Source organism: Zalophus californianus, chromosome X (assembly GCF_009762305.2).
Source record: "Zalophus californianus isolate mZalCal1 chromosome X, mZalCal1.pri.v2, whole genome shotgun sequence".
NCBI classification, from domain to species: domain Eukaryota; kingdom Metazoa; phylum Chordata; class Mammalia; order Carnivora; family Otariidae; genus Zalophus; species Zalophus californianus.
Genome location: NC_045612.1, coordinates 58,148,531 through 58,173,738, shown reverse-complemented (window position 1 = coordinate 58,173,738; position 25,208 = coordinate 58,148,531). Strand labels below are relative to the sequence as shown.

Genomic DNA, 25,208 nt, shown 5'->3' with positions numbered 1-25,208 from the left:
AAATCCCAAATGCACAAGCTAAACTTACACCTAAAAGACTTGTAGAATGAACAGCAATTAAGGCCTAAATCAAGCAGGAGAAGAGAAATAATAAAGATTAGAGCAGAAATCAATGAACTAAGAAACAGAAAAACAGTAGAACAGAAAAAAACAACAACTAGAAGCTAGTTCTTTGAAAGACTTAATAAGATCGATAAACCACTGGTCAGATTTATACAAAAGAAAATGGAAAGGACCCAAATCAACAAAGTTATGAATGAAAGGAGAGCGATCACAGCCAACACCAAGGAAATAGAAACAATTCTTAGAAATTATTACCAGCAACGATATGCAAATAAATGAGGCAATCTGGAGAAATAGATGCATTCCTGGAAACTTATAAATTACCAAGACTGAAACAGGAAGAAATAGAGAATCTGAATAGACAATAACAAGTAAGGAAATTGAGAAGTAATCAAACTTCCCCAAAAACAAGAGTCCAGGGCTTTCCAGGGGAATTCTACCAAACATTTAAAGAAATAATACCTATTCTACTGGAGCTGTTTCAAAAAAAAAAAAAAAAAGAAAGAAAGAAATACAAGGAAAACTTCCAAACTCATCCTATGAGGCCAGCATTACCCTGATCCCAAAACCAGAAAAAGACCCTGGCAAAAAGGAGAATTACAGACCAATATCTCTGCTGAACATGGATGCCAAAATACTCAAGATCCTAGCCAATAGGATCCAACAGTACATTAAAAGGTTTATCCACCATGACCAGGTGGGATTTATTCCTGGGAAGCAAGGATGGCTCAACATTCACAAATCAATCATCATGATAGAGGACATTAATGAAAGAAAAGACAAGAACCCTATGATCCTCTCCATTGGTGAAGAAAAAGCGTTTGACAAAATATAGCATCCTTTCTTGATTAAAACTCTTCAAATTATAGGGATAGAAGGTATATTCCTCAATATCATAAAAGCCATCTATGAAAAACCCACTCAAATATCATTCTCAATGGGGAAAAACTGAGAATTTTCCCTTAAGGGCAGGAACATGACAGGGATGCCCACTCTCACCACTATTGTTCAACATAGTACTAGAAGTCCTAGCTTCAGCAATCAGCCAACAAAAAAAAATAAATAAAAGGCATTCAAATTAGCAAAGAAGAAATCAAACTCTCACTCTTCGCAGATGACATGATACTTTATGTAGAAATCTCAAAAATCTCCACCCCCAAATTAATAGAACTCATACAGAAATTCAGCCAAGTGGCATGATACAAACTCAATGCCCAGAAATTAGTTGCATTTCTATACACTAACAATGTAACTGAAGAAACAGAAATTAAGGAATTGATTCCATTACAATAGCACCAAAAACCATAAGACACCTAGGAATAAACCTAATCAAAGAAGTAAAGGATCTATACACTATAAACTATAGAACTTATGAAAGAATTGGAGGAAGTCACAAAGACTTGGAGAAACATTCCATGCTCATGGACTGGAAGAATAAACATTGTGAAAATATTTACACTGCCCAGAGCAATTTACACTTTCATTGCAATCCTTATTAAAATATCATTGACATTTTTCACAGAGCAGGAACAAACAATTCTAAATTTTGTATGGAACCAGAAAAGACCCCAAATCGCCAGGTGATTGTTGAAAAAGAAAACCAAAGCTGTGGGCATAACGATGCCTGACTACGAGCTATATTACAAAGCTGTCATCATCAAAACAGTATAGTCCTGGCACAAAAACAGACACATAGACCAATGGAACAGAACAGAGAGCCCAGAAATGGACCGTCAACTCTATGGTCAACTAATCTTCGACAAAGCAGGAAAGAATGTCCAATGGAAGAAGACAGTCTCTTCAACAAATGGTGTTGGGAATATTGGACAGCCACATGCAGAAGAATGAAACTGGACCATCCTTTTACACCATACACAAAGTTAAACTCAAAATGATCTCAATATGAGACATGAATCCATCAAAATCCTAGAGGAGAACATAGGCAGTAACATTTTTGACATCGGCCTCAGCAACTCCTTTCAAGAGCCGTCTCTAAACACAAGGGAAACAAAAGCAAAAATGATCTTTTGGGAATTCAAGTTAAAAAGCTTCTGCACAGCAAAGTCAACAAAATTAAGAGGCAAACCAGGGAATGGGAAATTATGTTTGCAAATGCTATTTCAGATAAAGGGCTGGTATTTAAGATCTATAAAGAACTTCTCAAACTCAACACCCAGAAAACAAATAATCCAGTCAAGAAATGGGCAGAAGACATGAACAGACACTTCTCCAAAGAAGACATACAAATGGCTAACAGACACAGAAAATGTTCAACATCACTAGCCATCAGGGAAATACAAATCAAAACCACAATGAGATACTACCTTACACCAGTTAGAATGGTAAAAATTAACAAGACAGGAAACAACAAATGTTGATGAGGATGTGGAGAAAGAGGAACTCTCGACACTGTTGGTGGGAATGCAAACTTGTACAGCCACTCTGGAAAACAGTATGGAGGTTGCTGAAGACTTTAAAAATAGAACTACCCTATGACCTAGCAATTGCACTCTTCAGTTTTTACCCCGTAACACAAATTTAGTGAAAAGAAGAGGCACAGGCACCCCAATTTTCATAGCAACAATATCCACAATAGCCAAACTGTGGAAGGAGCTGAGATGCCCTTCAACAGATGAATGGATACAGAAGATGTGGTTCCTATATACAATGGAATATTACTCAGCTGTGAGAAAGGATGAATACCTACCATTTGCATCAACATGGATGGAACTGGAGGGGATTATGCTAAGTGAAATAAATCAAGCAGAGAAGGACAATTATCATATGGTTTCACTCAGATGAGGGACATAAGGAATAGTGCTGAGGAGTATAGGGGAAGGGAGGCAAAACTGAATGGAAGAAATCAGAGAGGGAGACAAATCATGAGAAACTCTGGACTCTGGGAAACAAACTGATGGTAACAGAAGGGAGGTGGTGGGGGGATGAAGTAGCTGGGCGATAGGTATTAAGGAGCGCATGAGTTGTGGTGTGCACTGAGTGTTATATGCAACTAATGAATGTTGAACACTACATGAAAAACTCTTGATGTGGGGCGCCTGGGTGGCTCAGTCATTAAGTGTCTGCCTTCGGCTCAGGTCATGATCCCATGGTCCTGGGATCAAGCCCCTCATCGGGCTCCCTGCTCAGCCGGGAAACCTGCTTCTCCCTCTCCCACTCCCTCTGCTTGTGTTCCCTCTCTCACTGTCTCTCTCTCTGTCAAATAAATAAATAAATAAAATCTTAAAAAACATTAATGGTGTACTGTATGTTGGCTAACTGAACATAATAATAAAAAAAAGTGTTTGGAAGAAGTCACCTGTAAATCCATCTTGCCCTGGACTTTTGCTTTTTGGGAATTTTTGATTACTGACATAATTTCTTTGCTTGTTATCAGTCTGTTCAATATTTCTATTTTTTCCCGTTTCAGTTTTGGTAGTTCATATTTCTAGGAATTTATCCATTTATTCTACATTGTCCAATTTGTTGGCATATAGTTTTTCATAATATTCTTTTTTTATCACTTGTATTTTTGTGGTATTTGTTATTTTTTCTCATTCATTTGAGTCCTTTCTCTATTTTTCCTGATAAGTCTGGCTAGAGGTTTATAAATTTTATTGATATTTTTCAAAGAACCAACTCCTAGTTTCATTGATCTGTTCTTTTTTTTTTTAGTTTCTATATCATATATTTCTGCTCTAATCTATTATTTCATTCTTTCTGCCAGTTTTAAATTTTGTTTGTTCTTTTTTTTCTTTTTAAAAATATGTATTTACTTGAAGGGGGAAATCAGAGGGGGAACCAAACCATGAAAGACTATGGACTCTGAGAAACAAACTGAAGGTTCTATAGGGGAGGGGAGTGGGGGGATGGGTTAGCCTGGTGATGAGTATTAAAGAGGGCACATATTGAATGGAGCACTGGGTGTTATATACAAACAATGAATCATGGAACACTACATCAAAAAATAATGATGTAATGTATGGTGATTAACATAACATAATAAAATAAAATTTAAAATATATATATGTGTATTTACTTATTTTAGAGAGAGACAGTATGAGTGGGAGGAGTGGGAGAGGCAGAGGGATAGGAGGAGAGAAACACAGGTAGACTCTGAGCTGAGCCCAGTGTGTGATGTGGGGCTCTATCTTACGACCTGAGCTGAAGCCTAGAGTTGGATGCATAACTGACTGTGCCACCCAGGTGCACCTGTTGTTCTTTTTCTAGTTCCTTTAGGTGTAAAGTTAGGTTGTTTATTTGAAATTTTTCTTGCTTCTTGAAGTAGGTCTGCATTGCTAGAAACTTCCCTCTCAGAACCACTTTTGCAGCACCTCAAATATATGGACTGTCGTGTTTTCATATTCATTTGCTTCCATATACTTTTTTATATATTTTCTTATTTCTTGGTTGCCATATTCATTGTTTAGTAGCATGTTATTTAACTTCCATGTATTTTTTGTTTTTCCATATTTTTCCCTTGTGGTTGACTTCTAATTCCATAGAAGAATGGAGAGAGGCTGTTCCCTCTTCATGAAGTGCGTCTGTGAGAGGTGGCATTGCCTCTTCAGGGACAAAATTCACCATTTCCCTCTCCCACTGCTCAGCATACATGCAGAGAAAACCTGCTAGGGCAGCTCAGCTGGACACTGGCTGTTTAGACTGCTTTGCTCCAAATGCCATGCCCCTTCACTCTGGCATCACCGCCCTTCTGGGTCAAAACTGCATCAGTCCCAGGACAGTAGGATCCTCTCTCAGAAGACCAGTGCATGTGCCTGCCACACCAGGTCCCTAAAGTTTGGAGTTTTAAAAGTCAGGTGGCTTGGCTTGGAAAGAACCCAAAGTGCACTGAATTGCTCCAGGCAGGTAGGCAACCTGGAGACAGTGTGATAACAGTGATCTGAAAAATGCCTAAGACACACAAGGGGAAATTGTTAGCTCTTCTGGGAGGTCTTCCTGAGAGCAGAGATCATTGGAATCCCTTTTCCTGGGACAAAAGAGCTGAATGGAACCATTTTCTGGCCCCCTTTCTCTCTCTCCTTCTTCTGGATTCCTATGATATGAATATTATTACATTTGCTGGAGTCACTGAGTTCCCTAAGATAGAGTTTCCCAGACAAACAAAAACTAAAGGAGTTAGTGACCACTAAACCAGCTCTGCAAGAAATATTAAAGGGGACTCTGAGTGGGAAGGAAAAACCAAAAGTGACAAAGACTAGAAAGGAAGAGAGAAAACCTCCAGAAACAATGACAAAACAAGTAAAAAATGGCAATAAATACATATCTATCAATAATTGCTTTGAATGTAAATGGACTAACTACTCCAATCAAAAAACATAAGGTGCCAGAATGGATAAAAAAACAAGGCCTATCTATATGCTCCCTAAGGACACCCATGTTAGACCTAAGGACATCTGCAGATTGAAAGTAAGAGAATGGAGAAACATTTATCATGCAAATGGATGTCAAAAGAAGGCACAAGCATGGGGAGTGGTAGGCAGAGGGAAAGGAAGAAACAGGCTCCCTGCTGAGCAGAGAGCCCAATGTGGGGCTCCATCCCAGGATTCTGGGATCATGACCTGAGCAGAAGGCAGACGCTTAATCCACTGAACCACCCAGGTGCCCCAAATAAATAAAATCTTAAAAAAAATAAGTCAGAGAAAGACAAATACCATATGATTTCACTCATATGTGGAATTTAAGAAACAGATTAACATAGGGGAAGGGAAGGGAAAACAAAATAAGATAAAACAGAGGGAGGCAAACCATAAGAGACTCTTAACTATAGGAAACAAACTGAGGGGTGCTGGAGAGGAGTTGGGTGGGGGGATGGGGTAATTGGGTGATGGACATTAGGGAGGGCATTTGATGTACTGAGCACTGGGTGTTATATGCAACTAATGAATCACTAAATTCTACCCTTGAAACTAATAATACACTATATGTTAAGTACCTGAATTTAAGTTAAAAATGTTGAAAAAAAAGTTAGGTGGAGCATGTTCATGCTGGTTGCCAGAGATAACTGAGGATCTAGGCTGGTTGGGGGGGGGGAGAAATAGAGAAATTGTACCTGCCATTCTTTCATTCTTGGAAACATCTCTTAAAGATCCCTGCCCTTCCAGCATACATTCTGAGATTAGTAAGGAAATTGCATTCAAATATACCCAGAAGGTTTTCAGACTGTTGCTTTTATACTATATTTCAGTGGGGTTGTTTGTTATGCTATCTCTTTAACGGTGGGAACTCAGTTTCCTATCACCCTCCAGCTCTCCCATAGTTGAGCCTGCCAGTTTTTAAAGTACCCAGAGTTAAGTCCTGGTGGTTGTAAAAAAAAACTTTCAAAGTTAAGTCCCACTAGTTTTCAAAGCCAAATTTTATGGAGACTTGTCTTCCAACTGCAGGTCCCCCATGCATGAGGTACCTGGTGTGAGGCCTTCTCCTCCCTTTTTGCCATGATTGTGGCACCCTCCCATTTGTGGTTTGTCTTGCTGGGAGTTTGGTTCCCTACCAAGTCTTTGCCCTTCCTACTGTTTTTGAAGTGGTCTCCTCTCTACCATTAATTGTGGAAAGTCTGTTCGACCAGTCTTCTAGTCATTTTTCTGGGTTAGATGAACTGATGAGGCTGTATCTAGGTGTGTCCGTTGTATGAAGGGAGCTTAGAATCCTCCTACTCCACCATCTCCTGAGCAGCCTCACTATCTGATGAATTTTTTTATCTTCATTTGAGGTTTTGTTTTATTCTTTCATTTGGAACATATTCTTCTGTATCCTCATTTTGCCTAACTTTCTAATTGTTCCCATATATTGTGTAAATCAGTTATATCTTCCAGTCTTGAAGGAGTGGCTTTATGCTAAAGCTTTGGATTACAGTAGCACATACACCCCCCCTGGTCACCTGAGCCAGGTGTCCCAGCAGTGACCCCTGTGTGGGCTACATGCATTCTTCCATAGTTGCTGCATCACAATTGGTGTAGACTTGCTGTTATATAGGGGTGACCCCCAGTATGGCTGTCTGTAAGGTCCAGCTGTGACTGCTACAAGCTTGCTAGTGAGTGGGTCTGGCCCTCAACCCATCTAGCTGAGAGGCCCAACCACAACAATTGTGGGTATGCTGATGTATGGGGTTGAATCCCAACATGGCTGGCTGCCAGGCCTGGCCATGACAGCTATGGGTGCACTGGTGGGCAAAGCAGGCCTCCTGTGTGGCTTGCTGTGAAGTAGATATTCTAGTGTGGTGGGCTGGTCCCTTGGGACAGGAGCCCTTGGGATGGGCTCCAGTGCCAGTTGAGGATGTCCACAAGGAGTTTCAGGGCTGTGAGCTGCTTGAGAGGGCCTCTGCTACTGGCCAAGCCTGTCCACCAGGATTGGCAAGGTAGTGCGATGCTGGGGACAGGCTCTGGCCCAGTGGGTGGTTTGGGTGAGGTGAATTCTCAGAAGTAAGTCAGGACGGGGCAAGCTGTGCTTATACAGTAGATGGAGAATGTTAGAAATAGGGCTCACCAGCACTGGGCCAGCTAGGTAGAAGGGAGGTGCTAAATAACCAAAAGGTACCTGCCAGTGCTTCTGTCCCCAGAGAATGTTCCAATAGATCCCTGCCTCTCTGCACCCACCTTAGAATTAGTCAGTGGATCCTCGCGTGTAACCCAGGTATTTTTCAAACTGTTGCCTCTATGCCAGGATTCAGAATGAGTGATATTGTGTGCACATCCTTTAAGAGCAGAGTTGCAGTTTCCTAGTGCCCTCCAGTTCTCCTGAACATAAGCTTTGTTGGTTTTCAAAGCCACACACTATGGGGTCTCATTTTTATCATGCAGGTCCCTCAGGCTGTGGATTCTGGTGTGGGGTTCAAACCCCCCATTCCTCAAGGAGAATTTCTGCAATTGTGATACCCCTCCTGCTTGTGGGTTGCTGTGCTGGAGGTGTGGGTCTTGAACAAATCACATCTCCATCCCTCCTACCATCTCCAGGTGATTTTTTTTCTTTATATCTTTAGTTGTGTATGATCTGTTCTGCTAGTCTTCGGTTCATTCTCAGAGATAGTGGTTCTATATGTAGTTGTAGATTTGGGTGTAGATTTTGACAGGAGAAGATTAGTTCAGGGTCTTCCTATTCCACCATCTTGATCCTACCCTTGAATCTTGTTTCTTTTCACATCTTGTCATTTTATATTTAAAAACTCAACATTTTATGTGATATATTGTAGGAGCTCTGGATTCTTATTTTTTTTTCCCTGAAGCTGGTTGTTGTTGCTAGTTTTATTTCATTTATTTGTAGCTTTTCGGTGGAATCTGTCTCCCCCATGCTTTGTGCTCTCTGGTGCTTGGGCTTATTTTTTAAATCATTTTGTTCCTTTTAAGCCTGGCTTCCTAGGAGTCACCTCTGTGTTTTCATAATTTAATTGTCAGCTAAAAATTGGTCGAGGTTGTGCTCAAATAACTTGTGTCAGTAGGCATCCACCCACTGCTGTTGGATTTGTGTGTGATTTTATGTATATGTACAAATTCAGGTCATTTTCAAGTACTGCCCAGACATTAATTTCCACCAAATCCTTTCAGGTCTCCCTTTGTATTGTAACCTCCTGGACAGGCTAGGAGAGCTCCACCAGAGGTCTCTCATATCCAAAATTTTTCACTTAAGTTTCAGCTGGTTGTTCAGTCTGCCACTGACTCCGACCAGGGCTTCACCCTGAGATTACCATTGCTGCTAGCTTTTCCTGCTCATCTTCTACTGAGGTAGCTGCTTTTATTGACAGTGCCATTTGACATAGGTTTTTCATTCTCTACTCCAAATCAAGTCAGCCCCTTCTACCAGTGATGCTGCTGATTTCCACTGCCAGGTCCACTGTAATAGAAATACCTTACACTGATATGGTGATGGGATGGGAGAAGTCCCAGACAAGAATGCCACAGACTTTCATTGTTCATTCCTGAAATTCAGTTTTACATGAATAAATGTTTCTCGATTTGTTGGTTGCTTTTGTTCTGTTCCAGATCCTTGAAATGGTGACTTTTTTAAAAAAACAATACTGTAAAGTTTTAGAGTTGTTTGAGAGCAGAGAATTTTTGCTGCCCTCATTACTACACCATAGTCAGAAGTCCCCACATTAAAAATATTACCTATGATTTTGAATTCTCATTAGTTCTTAGGGTTTCTATTTAACTATTCTGAACTAATAAGAAACAATTATTCAATGCATCAAATATTTGTTGAACACTAAAAATGGGCTTACGTGGGGTGCCTGGGTGACTCAGTCGTTAAGCATCTGCCTTCAGCTCAGGTCATGATCCTAGGGTCCTGGGATCAAGCCCTGCATCAGGCTCCCTGCTCCGAGGGAAGCCTGCTTCTCCCTCTCCCACTCCCCTGCTTGTGTTCCCTCTCTCACTGTGTTTCTCTCTGTCAAATAAACAAATAATATCTTTAAAAAATTAAGATAAAAAAATAAGTAAGATAAAAATGGGCTTACTTGGTTTACATCCTATATCACAAAGCCAAACACAATAGCTTCTCTCAGTATTACAATTCAGTGTGTCTAAATAACATAAAGGCATGGCTCTGGAGCTTTAGGATGCATAAAATTCACCCAGGGTACCTGTTAAAACTGTAGATTTCTGGCCAAGAGGAATTTATTTGTAGATTCTGATTCAACAGATTTAGGGTAGAACCCAGGAAACTATTTTAAAGAAGGTTCTCCAATAATTCTGGTGCAATTGGTCCAAAGACTGTACTGGAGAAATACTAAGAATGAAAGCTGTTGTGCTAGTTTGGCAACAAAAATACTAAAATCGGAATTATACAGAGAAGATTAGCATAGCCTCTGCACCAGGATAACACACAAAATTGTGAAGCATTCCATTAAAAAAATGAAGGCTATGACCTGAAAAAAAATGGGCATGTGTTCCACTTATACTTTTATATGGAACATCCAGATAATTGAGATTGAAGTATTTTACTTGGTTTTTGCTATACTTATATTATACGTGCCCTTCTCACATCATCAGTTTGGACATATTGCTGGTAGTCTATTGTGTTAGCTACGGTTTTGTCTGCTTAACATGATTTTCTTCCACCTCATTCTTTCTCTACTAATAGAACATTTTTCTTGTTAGGTTGACTTCTCTGACTGACTGGAGAAGTTTTAAGATAATAAGCATTTTCAATAAGAATATCCCATTTTCTTGTCCAAAATGATTAGTTCAGGAATGGGCAAGTGATCTAAGCCACTCTGTGGGGGAAATTGCTAGAACTCTTGCTGGAACTTGAGTAAGAAATTCTAGCTCTGTAATTAAAAGATATAAAGATGGTGTAAATCTATATTTGTTAATACAATGGGAGGGAATTTTCCAAAAGATAAAGCACACGGAGAAAATCGGAGTCAAGGAGGAAAAGTGAGAACTATCCTTTGAGTGGCTGGAAACAAATGTGCTTGAAGCTCTGGACTTTCCAATAGGTTTCTCTCTTATTTAAACTAGTTTGAGTTGGGTTATCCTTCGCTTGAAACTGAAATTGTCATAGTGTACTTTGCCTTTGAGTAATATTTCCATCTGCTCCACTCACACCATTAGTCCCCCGCTCCTGGTCTCTCTCTCTCTCTTTCTCACACACACACACTCCCTCTTTGTCAGTAGTTCTGAGTATAGCTTCCATATTAAAAAGACATATTGAATCTCTTTCTTAGATCTTAACATGAATTTATCACAATATATTTTTATAAAAAGTAAGATCTAACATGTAATGTCCATAGATGAATTACAAAGGATTTAAATTCTCCAATTTTGCCTAAACTCTACTCTTTTGAATTCTTATTTTACCCTAAATAACTAAAAAGCTAAGGAATACACTTGTTTCATCTTCCCCACCATCCTATGCTGTCTTTAGTGCTCCAACCTCTCTCACTTTTCCTAATGTTTTAGTTTTTCCCACGTGTTTCAAAATTCAAGGATATCTTTCTGGATTCTGGCACACCTTCATATGTATTCTGAGTTCCTTAGACTATTCCACACTGTTCTGCTCACAGTATCCTAACTTTGGAAGAGTAAAAAGAACCAAGTTGCAATTTCTTTCTTTCTGCAATACCTCCTCTTAAAAAGGGCATGACTCATCCTTAGTACCAGTAACCTGGGAAAGCTTTCCCAATCCATCCATAAATCACTAGCTATCAGGGAAATACAAATCAAAACCACAATGAGATACCACCTTACACCAAGTTAGAATGGCAAAAATTAACAAGGCAGGAAACAACAAATGTTGGCCAGGATGTAAAGAAAGGGGAACCCTCTGACACTGTCGGTGGGAATGTAAGCTGGTACAGCCACTCTGAAAAACAGTATGGAGGTTCCTCAAGATGTTAAAAATAGAGCTACCCTATGACCCAGAAATTGCACTACTAGGTATTTACCCCAAAGATACAGATGTAGTGAAAGAAGGGGCACATGCACCTCAATGTTCATAACAGCAATGTCTGCAATAGCCAAACTGTGGAAGGAGCCAAGATGCCCTTCAACAGATGACTGGATAAAGAAGGTGTGGTACATATATACAATGGAATATTATTCAGCCATCAGAAAGGATGACTACCCACGATTTGCATCAACATGTATGGAACTGGAGGAAACTATGCTAAGTGAAGTAAGTCAAACATAGAAAGACAATTATCATATGGTTTCACTCATATGTGGAACATAAGCAATAGCATGGAGGACCATAGGGAAAGGGAGGGAAATATGAAGGGGGGGAATCAGAGAGGGAGATGAACCATGAGAGACTATGGACCCCGGGAAACAAGGTTTCAGAGAGGAGAAGGTGAGGGATGAGGTAACAGAGTGATGGGTACTAAGGAGGGCACGTTTTGTGATGAGCACTGGGTGTTATATGCAACTAATGAATCATTGAACACTACATCAAAAACTAATGGTGTACTATACAGTGGCTAACTGACCATAATGAAAGAAAAAGAAAAACAAAGCCCCCCTCAATAGTAACTTGTGGATTACAGTACCAGCATCCTTTATCCACCACTCCTAACCCTTTGCAGTTATATATTTATACACCCATGTGCTTCCTTCCATTTTCCTTAGTTTTCTCTCCCTTCTCTAGACACAAAGAACTATAAATGAGGACGTTTATACCTATGAGCATAGATTTCTTATCTCATTTAATAATAGAAAAATACATAAGACTCAATGGCATACATTCTTATAAGAATGCCAATTTCAAATAGGCATAAAATGAATATTTTTGAAAGAACTTAAAATAATGTATTTCATAGTCAGAACTATTTTAGTAAAAAATAATATGACTTTTTTTAACACTTGGTCATAAACAGGAAAGCTCACAGCCTTATCAAGCAAGAATATAATGACATTAACATTTGGACATAATTGAAGAATGAGCCAGTTTTCCTTCTGCTAGCAAATCATGTACAGAAATAAAATAAAATGTCATTTTGTGTTACACTTTAATTAACTCTGTTTTTATTAAACCCCAAACGAAGCAGAGTTTCTGTAGGTCAATTAAAGTGGCTTAAAAAAATAAGAAAAGTATTAGTGATGGAAGTGATACTTCTTTTGGGAAACATCTGCTCTTCTATCACATATCATTACAGCTATATTTGATTTTCCACACAGAAAATTGTTTGCACCTGTCTTCAGCATTTTTTTCCAGCACACATTTACAGCATATCATTAACACTCACTCTTTCTTCTGCTAAACCACACTTCATACTATTGAATCAGTGTTGCTATTCATGTCAGAAGAAGGTGATCTAGCCATTTATCACTGTTCTGGCAACGTTTATGTACCTGGACTCAGGTAATCTCTTCAGAAGGCATTAGAATGGATTGCTTGCACTGAGTGTTGCCAATCAGGCTGCATAATTAAATCAGGCAGAATAAATAGTTTGAGTTGCATACCAAGATTATGCACTTTCAAAGATATACTGGCACTTTTGATTGCATTCTATTGCCACATTATATCAGATTATTTAGAGCCTTTGGAAAATATGATCTTTATATGCTACTTTTGACACACCAGTTAACCTTGAATAGTGCCACTTAACTCAAATTTCAATCTTTTGCTCACTTCCCAGAATCTTTTAAGAATTGAACAGGGCCATATCTCTTGCATTAGGTGAAAAAGGATGCGATCTCTCATTTCCAGGATATAATCTAGACTCTTTAGCAAACAACCTGGGCCTGATTGATCCAGTTTACCTCTCAGGGCCCAATTTTCATGGGCAAGATGGCCCACTTAAGATGGGACTCATTTAATTTTGTTGAAATATTTGACTAGGTATTCATTTACCTGATGGTGTAACATACTCTGCACTGCTCTGTGATAGTGAAAACTGCACCTATAAACCTTTTTCTCATCAACCTACATTATTAGACTAGAAGATTCTAAATATGAAATATGTTACTTTCTTTTAATGGAAGTCAAATAAGAAAACTCTGCCTCAGTGAGGTTATAGATGGTTATCATAGCATTTCTACTCTAAAGTTGTTGGTTAAAAAATTCTACAGAAATTGAACAACTAAAATTGTCCAATATGTGCTTTAAATAAATGAGAGAGATTTGCATCAAAATCAAGCATTTGACAGCTGCTCTCTCTTTTTAGTTTAACCCCCTAAATGAAGGAGACAATGAAAGGGTAGTGGAGGAAAAGGGTCAGGAAATGTGGGTACTATGTATTTAGATTTATTTATTACTTTTATAAAATTCAAATACCAAACCACCATAGGTTTTAAATGTCCTGGCTTTGGAACCAGATTGCTTGGGTTCAAGCCTTGGTTTGCTTCTTGGCTGTGTGATGTCAGCCAAGTTATTTAACCTCTTTATGCTGCAGTTTCTTCATCTGTAAAAATGGGGATAATAATAGAGCCTCCTTCACGATTCGAATTATGTATATAAAACACCTGAAAAATGCCTGTTACAGGTATTGCTATGTGTTAGTTACTAGCTAATTATTAATCTTAGTAAATCATAAAATTGAGTTAATAAAAGTTAAACCTGACTTTCAAAAAAACACATATCTCATTCTAAAGAGAAGATTGCTTTGCTTGTTGTATTTTTTTCTATTGACCTCATTTGTTTAATTGTTAGATATTTTGTCTGACCTCTCCCCTGCTTTCAGATTTAGATTGTCTAGAAATGAAAACTCCTATTTCAGCAGGCATATCATACCTGCCACTCAGCATGTTCAAGTTGAATGAAAGCAGCATTTGCAACATACAAACTTCAGCTTATTGACCCAATTTAACTTGGATCCATGCTGAAAGCTCTGATTGAAATTTTGAAATCCTTTTGCTGATGATCAATTTTAGGAAGTTCCCATCTCCTGAAAGCTTACCAGTCTAAACTATATGGCAGATACATGAAGCAGAATAAGTAGACATTTCTTTGCTGGAAAAATGAGTAGGAAGAAGATAGAATCCTGTTTTTTGCAAGTTACAAGTGTACACAGTAATTAATTTTTTGCCATCATACCAGTGCTAAGATGGTTCCTTATCTAAACGGTATCTTTTTAGCTCTAAAATTCCATGATTTCCCAATCAGAAACTATTATGTTACAAAATGCTTTCGACCAAACCCTATATAGCCTAAATAAACTTTATTTCTAATCCTATCTTTAGCAAAATCTTCTTTATTTTATTATAAGTACTCAATTTAAAACTGAACTGAATTCAGAATGTACAACTTATTTAAATTAGTATCAAGTGTGTTGTGTACTTGAAAGAAAACACTGGAGAATTTTGATCTGCTTTAGGCAAAGCAAAAAGAAAAACTGAGAAACTCTCAAGGCTTTCTCTACTAGTATAAGTCCATTGTCCTTAAAGGAGCATCTTTATTCTGTCATAGGATCATTTATCAAGATACTAATTCAGGTTTGTTCCCACATTTTGTAGACATTTTTCTCTTCCTCATTCCAAGAAAGAAGACACACTTTGTATTCTGAGTTCTGAGCAACTTGTTTCAGAGTATGGTAGGATTCTTTTAAGATTTTATTTATTTATTTGACAGAAAGTGAGAGAGTACAAGCAGGGGGAGAGGCAGAGGGAGGGGGAGAGGCAAAGGGAGAGGGAGAAGCAGGCTCCCCACCAAGCAGGGAGCCTGACATGGGGCTTGATCCCCAGGACCCTGGGATCATGACCTAAGCCAAAGGCAGACACTTAACCAACCAAGCCACCCAGGTGCCCCAGAGTGTGGTAGTTTTTTAATGGATTTAGTGTTGCCGTAGAAGAATTGTAGGATGCAAGATTCAGAGAAAGTCTAGACCTGTCTTTGCTGAGAACAGTTATATAATTCTAAAATACACAAAACCAAGACTTAAGAAAACATAATTCAGAAACCTTCAGATGACTTCAATACAGTTTCTGCTCTCAAGGAGCTCTCCAGTCTACTGAACAGACAGACCTGTAAAAAAACAGGCAATGGTAATGCTAGGCAATAAAATGAGGTATAGGGAATATACTTTAACTTGGCACTTAACCTGGACTGGTGGTAACAGGGAAAGCTTCTGGGCAAGGTGATGCCTAAGAGTCTTAATGTAAAAGATATCCAGGCAGAGAAAAGCATTCAAGAAAGTAAGAATGTCATGAACAAATGCACAAGCAAGAGAGCATGGCACCTTCAATGGACTGCAAATAATGCTGAATTGTAGGAGCTTAGACTGTGAAGTGGTAAAGATAGGGGTTAGAAAGATATTGAAAGATTTCAAGCAGAGGAATGATGTGGTCATATTTGCATTTTAGAAAGTCTGTACTGGTAGCACTGTGTTAAAAAGATTGTAGGGGATCACAAGTGGTGGCAAGAAGATCAGTTCAGTTAGCAGACTAGTGCCCAGGTCCAGCTGAAAGGTGATAATATTTTAGACAACAGCAGAGACAGTTGGGATAGAAAAGAAAAGACATATTAAAGACAAATTTTGAAGTAGACTCATAATGATTTGGTGACAAGAATTAGCATGGAGTAGTGAAAAAGACAAAAGAAAACAAGATGATTCTTAGGTTTCAGGTTATGGTTAACAAGCTGGTTTCATATGAGTGCCATTTCTTTTCTTTTCTTTTTTTAAATTTTTATTTAAATACCAGTTAGCTAATATACAGTGTAATATTAACTTAAGGTGTACAATATAGTGATTCAACACTTCCATACAATGCCTAGTGCTCACCACAGGAAGTGCACTCCTTAAGCCTCATCACTTATTTTACCCACCACCCCACCTCCTTTCTGCTAACCATCAGTGTCCTATAGTTAAGAGTCTGTTTCTTGGTTTGCCTCCCTCTCTCTTTTTCTCCTTTGCTTCTTTGTTTTGTTTCTTCAATACCACATAGGAGTGAAATTATATGGTATTTCTCTTTGTCTTAGCATGATACATTCTAGCTCCATCCACTTTGCTGCGTATGGCAAGATATCATTCTCTTTGATGGCTGAATAATATTCATATATATATATATATATATATATATATATATATATATATTCTTTTTCTTTATCCATTCATCAGTCAATGAACGTTGGGCTCTTTCAATACTTTGGGATTGTTGATAATGCTGCTATAAACATTAGGGGGATGTACACATTTGAAATAGTATTTTTGGATTCTTTGGGTAAATACATAGTACTGCTATTGATGGGTTGTAGGGTAGTTCTATTATGAACTGTTTGAGTAACCTTCATACTGTTTTTCAGAGTGGCTGCCCCAGTTTGCACTCCCACCAAAAGTGTAGGAGGTTTCCCCATTCTCCACATCCTCACCAACATCTGTTGTTTCCTGTGTTAGTAATTTTAGCCATTCTGACAAAAGCAAGGTGATATCTCATCATAATTTTGATTTGTATTTCCTTGATGATGAGTGGTGTTGAGCATCACTTCATATGTCTGTTGCCCATCTGTATGTCTTCTTTGGAAAAATATCTATTCATGTCTTTTGCCCATTTCTTAACTAGATTATTTCTTTTTTGGGTGTTGAGTTTGATAAGTTCTTTATAGATTTTATATACTAATCCTTTATCAGATACATTATTTGCAAATATCTTCTTTTTTCCATAGGCTTCCTTTTAGTTTTGGTGATTGTTTCCTTCACTGTCAGAAGTTTGATATCTTGAAGTCCCAGTAGATCATTTTGCTTTTGTTTCTCTTGCTCCCAGAAATGTGCCTAGTAAGAAATTGCTATGGCCAGGGGTGCCTGGGTGGCTCAGGCATTAAGCGTCTGCCTTCAGCTCAGGTCATGATACCAGGGTCCTGGGATAGAGCCCCGCATCAGGCTCCCTGCTCCGCAGGAGGCCTAATTCTCCCTCTCCTGTGCCCCTTTCTTGTGTTCCCTCTCTCACTGTCTCTCTTTGTCAAATAAATAAATAAAATCTTTTTTAAAAAAGGAAAAAAAGAAATTACTGTGGCTAATGTCAAACAGGTTGCTGCCTGTGTTTTCCTCTAGGATTTTGATGGTTTCCTGACTCACATTTAGGTCTTTCATCCATTTTGAATTTATTTTTGTGTATGGTGTAAGAAAGTCGTCCAGTTCATTCTTCTTCATGTTGCTGTCCAGTTTTCCCAACACCATTTGTTGAAGAGACTGTCATATTTCCAATGGATATTATTTCCTGCTTTGTCAAAGATTAGCTAACCATTCAGTTGTGGGGCTATTTCTGGGTTTTCCATTCTGTTCCATTGATCTCTGTGTCTAGTTTTGTGCCAGTACAATACTGTCTTGATCACTACAACTTTGTAATATAGCTTGAAGTCTGGAATTGTGATGTCTCCAGCTTTGTTTTTTTTTTTTCTCAAGATTGCTTTGGATTCCAACTGATCCCTGGAATTGAGCTGGATATCTACCAGACCAGTCTGAGCACCCACAAAATCACCCTGAGATGTAAGAAGATAGATCTGGATCTCCACAAACAGAATATCACAGGCAGTTGGTTTCGAGGTATGAAGCGGGGAGCCATGATTCCATGGGCAGATATCAGAGAATAAACAGCAGCGAGAGGGAACCTGGCTGCGGGGATCCTACACCACCGGTGAGCGACATCCTTGTGTGCAGGGGACAGGGCAAAGACTCCCAGACCGGTAGCGGTGGGGAAAGGACTTTAGGGCAGCTTCCCGGACAGAAACTGGAATGGCGCAGGATCACACATGAAACCTGGGAGTGGCTGGCGACTTTAGAAGTACAAAGGGCAGAGAGGTGCCCCGACCTGGAGGCAGGACTGGGAGCTCGGCGGAGGGGCACACAACCCAAGATGCTGCAGTTTATAGCAGCACAGACAGAAATGGAGAGTGTGGGCTGGAGAGCTCACTGAAGAACAGACTGCAATCTCTCTGCTCTGAGGCAGAGGGGTGGAAACGGTCTCTTCTGCTCTCTCAGAACAGATGTGGAAACCTGCCAGGGAAAGACGCCAGAGAACAAAAGCCCCCCAAAAAGGGTTCCCACCGAGCCCATGCCCTGCCACAGGGGAACAGGGCAACTTTGCCCAAACGCTATTGCCTGAATAACAGATGGCAGGCCCCTCCCCCAGAAGAAAAGCTGTGAGAACAAGGGGCCAGCAACCCTAAGGTCCCTAGAAAACAGGTGCATCCTGCTTGGATTCTGGTTAATAATTTGACTCTATACATTTCCTCAACCACCCATCAGCAAAATACCTAGGAAGAGGAACCCCCAAAATAAGAAAGACTCAGAGATTATGAGTTATGCCACAGATATACAAATGGATGCAGATATAACGAAGATGTCGGAGATGGAATTCAGGGTAGCAATTGTGAAAGACTATACCTAGAAGGGAGAAATCAATTAATGGCAACATAGAGTCTCTAAGGGCAGAAATGAAAGCTGAATTGGCAGAAATTAAAAATGCTATCAATGAGATCCAATCCAATCTAGATAATCTAACAGCTAGGGTAAGTAAGGCAGAAGAAAGAATTACTGACCTGGAAGACAATTTAATAGATAAAGAGGGAAAAGAGGAGGCCAGGGAAAAACAACTCAGAATCCATGAAAATAGAATCAGAGAAATAAGTGACACCATGAAGCATTCCAATGTCAGAATTATTTGAATCCCGGAGGGAGTGGAGAGAGAGAGAGAGGACTAGAAGATATATTTGAGCAAATCATAGCTGAGAACGTCCCTAATCTGGGGAATGAAACAAACATTCGTGTCCTAGAGGCAGAGAGGACCCCTCCCAAGATCAAGGAAAACATGCCAACACCCTGGCATGTAATAGTAAAACTTGCAAATCTTAGAACCAAAGAAACCATCTCCAGGGCAGTTAGGGGGAAGAGATTCCTTACATACAGAGGGAGGAACAACAGAATAACGTCAGACTTATCCACAGAGACCTGGCAAGTCAGAAAGACCTGGCAAGACATATTCAGGGTACTAAACCAGAAGAACAGGCAGCCAAGAATACTTTATTAGGCAAGGCTGTCATTTAGAATGGATGGAGAGATGCAAAGCTTCCATGACCGGCAGACACCGAAAGAATATGTGACCACTAAGCCAGCCCTGCAAGAAATATTAAGGGGTGGGGTCCTATAAAAGGAGAAAGACCCCAAGAGTGATATACAACAGAAATTTACAAAGACAATCTATAAAAACAACATCTTCACAGGCAACATGATGACAATTCATATCTTTCAATAATCACTCTCAACGTGAACGGCCTAAATGCTCCCATAAAACAGCACAGCGTTTCAGATTGGACAAAAAGCCAGGACCCATCCATATGCTGTCTACAGGAGACTCATTTGGAACCTAAACATACATCCAGACTGAAAGTGAAGGGATGGAGATCCATCTTCCATGCCAGTGGACCTCAAAAGAAAGTAGGGGTAGCAATTCTTATATCAGGCAAATGAGATTTTAAACCAAAGTCTGTAGTTAGAGACACAGAAGGACACTATATCATTCTTAAAGGATCGATCCAAAAAGAAGATCTAACAATTGTAAATATTTATGCCCCCAACATGGGAGCAGCCATCTACATAAGCCAAGTGTTAACCAAAATAAAGAGTCACATTGATAACAATACGTTAATTGTAAGAGACCTCAATACTCCACTCTCAGCAATAGACAGATCATCTAAGCAGAAAAGCAACAAAGAAACAAGAGCTTTGAATGACATACTGGACCAGATGGACCTCATAGATATTTACAGAACATTCCACCCTAAAACAACAGAATACTCCTTCTTCTCGAGCACACATGGAACGTTTTCCAGAATAGACCATATACAGGGTCACAAATCAAGTCTCAACCAATACCAAAAGATTGAGATTATTCCCTGCATATTCTCAGACCACAATGCTTTAAAACTGGAACTCAAACACAAGAAAAAATTTGGCAGAAATTCAAACACTTGGAAGCTAAAGGACACTCTTCTCAAGAATGTTTGGGTCAACCAGGAAATCAAAGAAGAAAAACAATTCATGGAAACCAATGAAAATGAAAAAACATCCGTCCAAAACCTATGGGATAGTGCAAAGGAAGTCCTAAGGGGGAAATAAATAGCCATCCAAGCCTCACTCAAAAAAATAGAAAAATCCCGAATTCACCAACTAACTACACCTTAAAGAACAAGAGAAAAAGCAACAAACAATGTCTAAGCCATGCATTAGAAGAGAAATAATTAAGATTAGAACAGAGATCAATGAATTAGAAACCAGAAACACAGTAGGTCATATCAATGAAACCAGAAGTTGGTTCTTTGAAGAATTAATAAGATCGATAAACCACTGGCCAGACATATCCAAAAGAAAAGAGAAAGAACCCAAATTAATAAAATTAGGAATGAAAGGGGAGAGATCATGACTAACGCCAAGGAAATAGAAACAATTATTAGAAATTAGTATCAACAAATATATGCCAATAAACTGAGCAATCTGGAAGAAATGGAGGCCTTCCTGGAAACCTATAAGCTGCCAAGACTGAAACAGGAAGAAATTGACAACATGAATAGGCCAATAACCAGGAATGAGACTGAAGCAGTGATCAAAAACCTCCCAACAGGGGCGCCTGGGTGGCTCAGTTGGTTAAGCAACTGCCTTCAGCTCAGGTCATGATCCTGGAGTCCCGGGATTGAGTCCCACATCGGGCTCCCTGCTCAGCGGGGAGTCTGCTTCTCCCTCTGACCCTCTTCCCTATCGTGCTTTCTGTCTCTCATTCTCCTCTCTCCCAAATAAATAAATAAAATCTTTAAAAAAATACCTCCCAATAAACAAGAGTCCAGGGCCTCAAGGATTCCCTGGGGAATTCTACCAAACATTCAAAGAAGAAATAATACCTATTCTACTGAAGCTGTTTCAAAAAATAGAAACAGAAGGAAAACTTCCAAACTCATTCTATGAGGCCAGCATTACCTTAATCCCCAAGCCAGGCAAAGACCCCATCAAAAAGGAGAATTTCAGATGCATATCAGTGATGAATATGGATTCCAAAATCCTCAACAAAATCCTAGCTAATAGGATCCAAAAATACATTAAAAGGATCATCCACCACGACCAACTGGGATTTATAGCCGGGATGCAAGTTTGGTTCAACATTTGCAAATCAACCAATGTGATAGAACACATTAATAAGAGGAGAGAGAAGAAATATATGGTCCTCTCAATTGATGGAGAAAAAGCATTTGACAAAATACAACATCCTTTCCTGATTAAAACTCTTCAGAGTATAGGGATAGAGAGAACATTCCTCAAGTTCATAAAATCCATCTATGAAAACCCCACAATGAATATCATCCTCAATGGGGAAAAGCTGAGAGCATTTCCCTTAAGATCAGGAACACATCAAAGATGCCCACTCTCGCCATTATTGTTCAACATAGTAATAGAAGTCCTAGCAACAGCAATCAGACAACAAAAAGAAATAAAAGCTATTCAAATTAGCAAAGAAGTCAAAGTCTCTCTTTTCGCAGATGATGTGATACTTTATGTGGAAAACCCAAAAGACTCCACCCCCAAATTACTAGAACTCATACAGCAATTCAGTAATGTGGCAGGATACAAAACCCATGCACAGAAATCAGTTGCTTTCTTATACACTAACAATGCAACTGTAGAAAGAAAAATTATAGAAACGATTCCATTTACAATAGCACCAAAAACCATAAGATACCTCAGAATAAACCTAACTAAAGAGGTAAAGGATCTGTACTCTAGGAACTACAGAACACTCATGAAAGAAATTGAAGAAGACACAAAAAGATGGAAAAATATTCTGTGCTCATGGATCGGAAGAATAAACATTGTTAAAATGTCTATGCTGCTGAGAGCAATCTATACTTTCAATGTCATCCCGATTAAAATTCCAATGACATTTTTCAAAGTGCTGGAACAAACAATCTTAAAATTTGTATGGAATCAAAAAAGACCCCGAATTTCCAAGGAAATGTTGAAAAAGAAAAACAAGTTTGGGTGCATCACATTGCCCAATTTCAAGCTATATTACAAAGCTGTGATCTCCAAGACAGTGTGGTACTGGCACAAAAAAAGACATATAGACCAATGGAACAGAATAGAGAGCCCAGATATGGACCCACAACTCTATGGTCATATAATCTTCAACAAAGCAGGAAAAAATATACAATGGAAAAAAGAGAGTCTCTTCACTAAATGGTACTGGAAAATTGGACAGCCACATGCAGAAGAATGAAACTTGACCATTCTCTAACACTATACACAAAGATAAACTCAAAATGGATCAAAGACCTCAATGTGAGACAGGAATCCACAATAATCCTAGAGGAGAACATAGGCAGTAACCTCTTTGACATCTGCCACAGCAACTTCTTTCAAGACACATCTCCAAAAGCTAGTGAAACAAAAGCAAAAATGAACTTTTGGGACTTCATCAAGATAAAAAACTTCTGTACAGCTAAGGAAATAGTCAACAAAACAAAGAGGCAACCCACAGAATGGGAGAAGATATTTGCAAATGACACTACAGATGAAGGGCTGGTATCCAAGATCTATAAACAACTTCTCAAACTCAACACCCAAAAGACAAATAAGTCAAAAAATGGGCAAAAGACATAAAAGACACTTCTCTGAGAAAGACATACAAATGGCTAACAGATACATGAAAAAATGTTCATCATCATTAGCCACCAGGGAAATTCAAATCAAAACCACATTGAGATACCACCTTACACCAGTTAGAATGGCAAAAATTGACAAGGCATGAAACAACAAATGATGGAGAGGGTGTGGAGAAAGGGGACCCCCCTTACACTGTTGGTGGAAATGCAAGTTGGTACGGAATTTGGAAAATAGTGTGGAGGTTCCTCAAAAAATTAAAAACAGAGCTACCCTATGACCCAGCAATTGCACTCCTGGGTATTTACCCCAAAGACACAGATGTAGTGAAAAGAAGGTCCATATGCACCTCAATGTCCATAGCAGCAATGTCCACAATAGCCAAACTGTGGAAAGAGCCAAGATGCCCTTCAACAGATGAATGGATAAAGAAGATGTGGTCCATATATACAATGGAATATGACTCAGCCATCAGAAAGGATGAATACCCGGAAAGGCGGAGCAAGATGGCGAAGGAGTAGGAGACCTGGATTTCCTCTGGTCTCAGGAATTCAGCTGAATAGGGATCAAACCATTCTGAACACCTACGAACTCAACAGGAGACCGAAGAAGAGAGTAGCAACAACTCTCTGAACAGAGAAGCGACCACTTACTGGAAGGTAGGACGTGCAGAGAAGTGAATCTGAGGCGATATTCGGGAGGATAGACGGCGGGGGAGGGGGCCTCCATCGGCCGTTTCTGGCAAGTGATAGAGTCGCGGAGTACGAAATTGGAACTTTTAGAAGCCGGCTCCGCTGAGGGACGTCGCTCCAATGGCTAAGCGGAGGGTGGAACCCTCACGGGACAGTGTGGTCTGAGGACCCTCGGGGTCACAGAAAGACCGGGGGTGCTTGAGTGCAGCAGAGCTCCCAGGTATTGGAGCGGGGAAGCCGACTGCAGAGACAGAGCCAAGGCGCAGGCTCTCAGCTCGGGGTTGCCATAAACTGTGATATGTGGCCCAGTCAACCACTGCTCCTCCAGCAGGGACCCAACAAGCGGCAGATCCGGGGAGACTTCCCTCCCTCCCCCGGGAGGAGCGGCACAGAAGCGCACCGCAGGGATCTGCTGGGTTTGGAGACTCCACACAGGGTCGAGTGCCAGAGATAGAAATGCTTGGTCACAGGCCGGATGAGCACGCAGTGCGGCTGAAGACCAGGGAGACGGGAGTGATTGCTTTTCTCTGGGGGCGCACTGAGGACCGGGACCCTGAGTTCTCAGCTCCTCCGAGTGGAGATTAGGAGGCCACCATTTTCACCCTGGTCCTCCAAAGCTGTACCAGAGCTTGCAGGGAACAAAAGCTCCTGAGAGCAAACCCGAGCAGCTTGCTTAGGCCGGACTGACAAGGGTGGGGCAATTCCGCCTCCAGCAAAGACAATTGAGAGCTACGGCAACAGGCCCCTCCCCCAGAAGATAAGCCCGAACAGCCAGTAAGCCAAGACCAAGTTTACCGATCAAGGAGAATGGGAGAACTTCAGCGATAGGGGAATACTGCACATAGAATTCATGGTTTTTTTTTTACCATGATTGATTAGTTTTTCAAAGTTAATTTTTTTAACTTTTTTTAAAATTTTTCTTTTTCCCTTTTTCAACCAACATCTTACCAATCCCTTTAAAAAAAAAAAACATTTGGGGCGCCTGGGTGGCTCAGTCAGTTAAGCGACTGCCTTCGGCTCAGGTCATGATCCTGGAGTCCCGGGATCGAGTCCCGCATCGGGCTCCCTGCTCAGCGAGGGGCCTGCTTCTCCCTCTAACCCTCCCCCCTCTCATGTACTCTCTCTCTCTCTCTCATTCTTACTCTCTCAAAATAAATAAATAAATCTTTAAAAAAAAAAAAAAAAAACATTTTTTATCTTTCATTTTTAAAGTCATATTTTATCCCATCATAGTAGTTACCCTTATTTTTGGCATATATATATAAGTTGTTCTCTCTTTAAAATTTTGAGATACAGTTTCTACTAACAGATCAATATATACCCTAAATCACTAGTGTATGGCTTTGTTCTAGTCTCCTGCCTGATCACATTCTCTACCTTTTTTTTCTTTCGTTTATCTTTTTCTTTTTTTTCTTAAATCTTCTTTCTTTTTT

At 39.7% G+C, this 25,208-nt stretch overlaps 1 non-coding gene across 1 annotated transcript; it reads left to right on the top strand.

Annotated features, from left to right (window-relative positions):
• The first annotated feature begins 9,811 nt into the window (after positions 1 to 9,811).
• Positions 9,812 to 9,919, top strand: LOC113931626. Its single transcript, XR_003522789.1, has one exon. It is a non-coding gene; the product is annotated as a U6 spliceosomal RNA (small nuclear RNA).
• Positions 9,920 to 25,208: the final 15,289 nt, after the last annotated feature.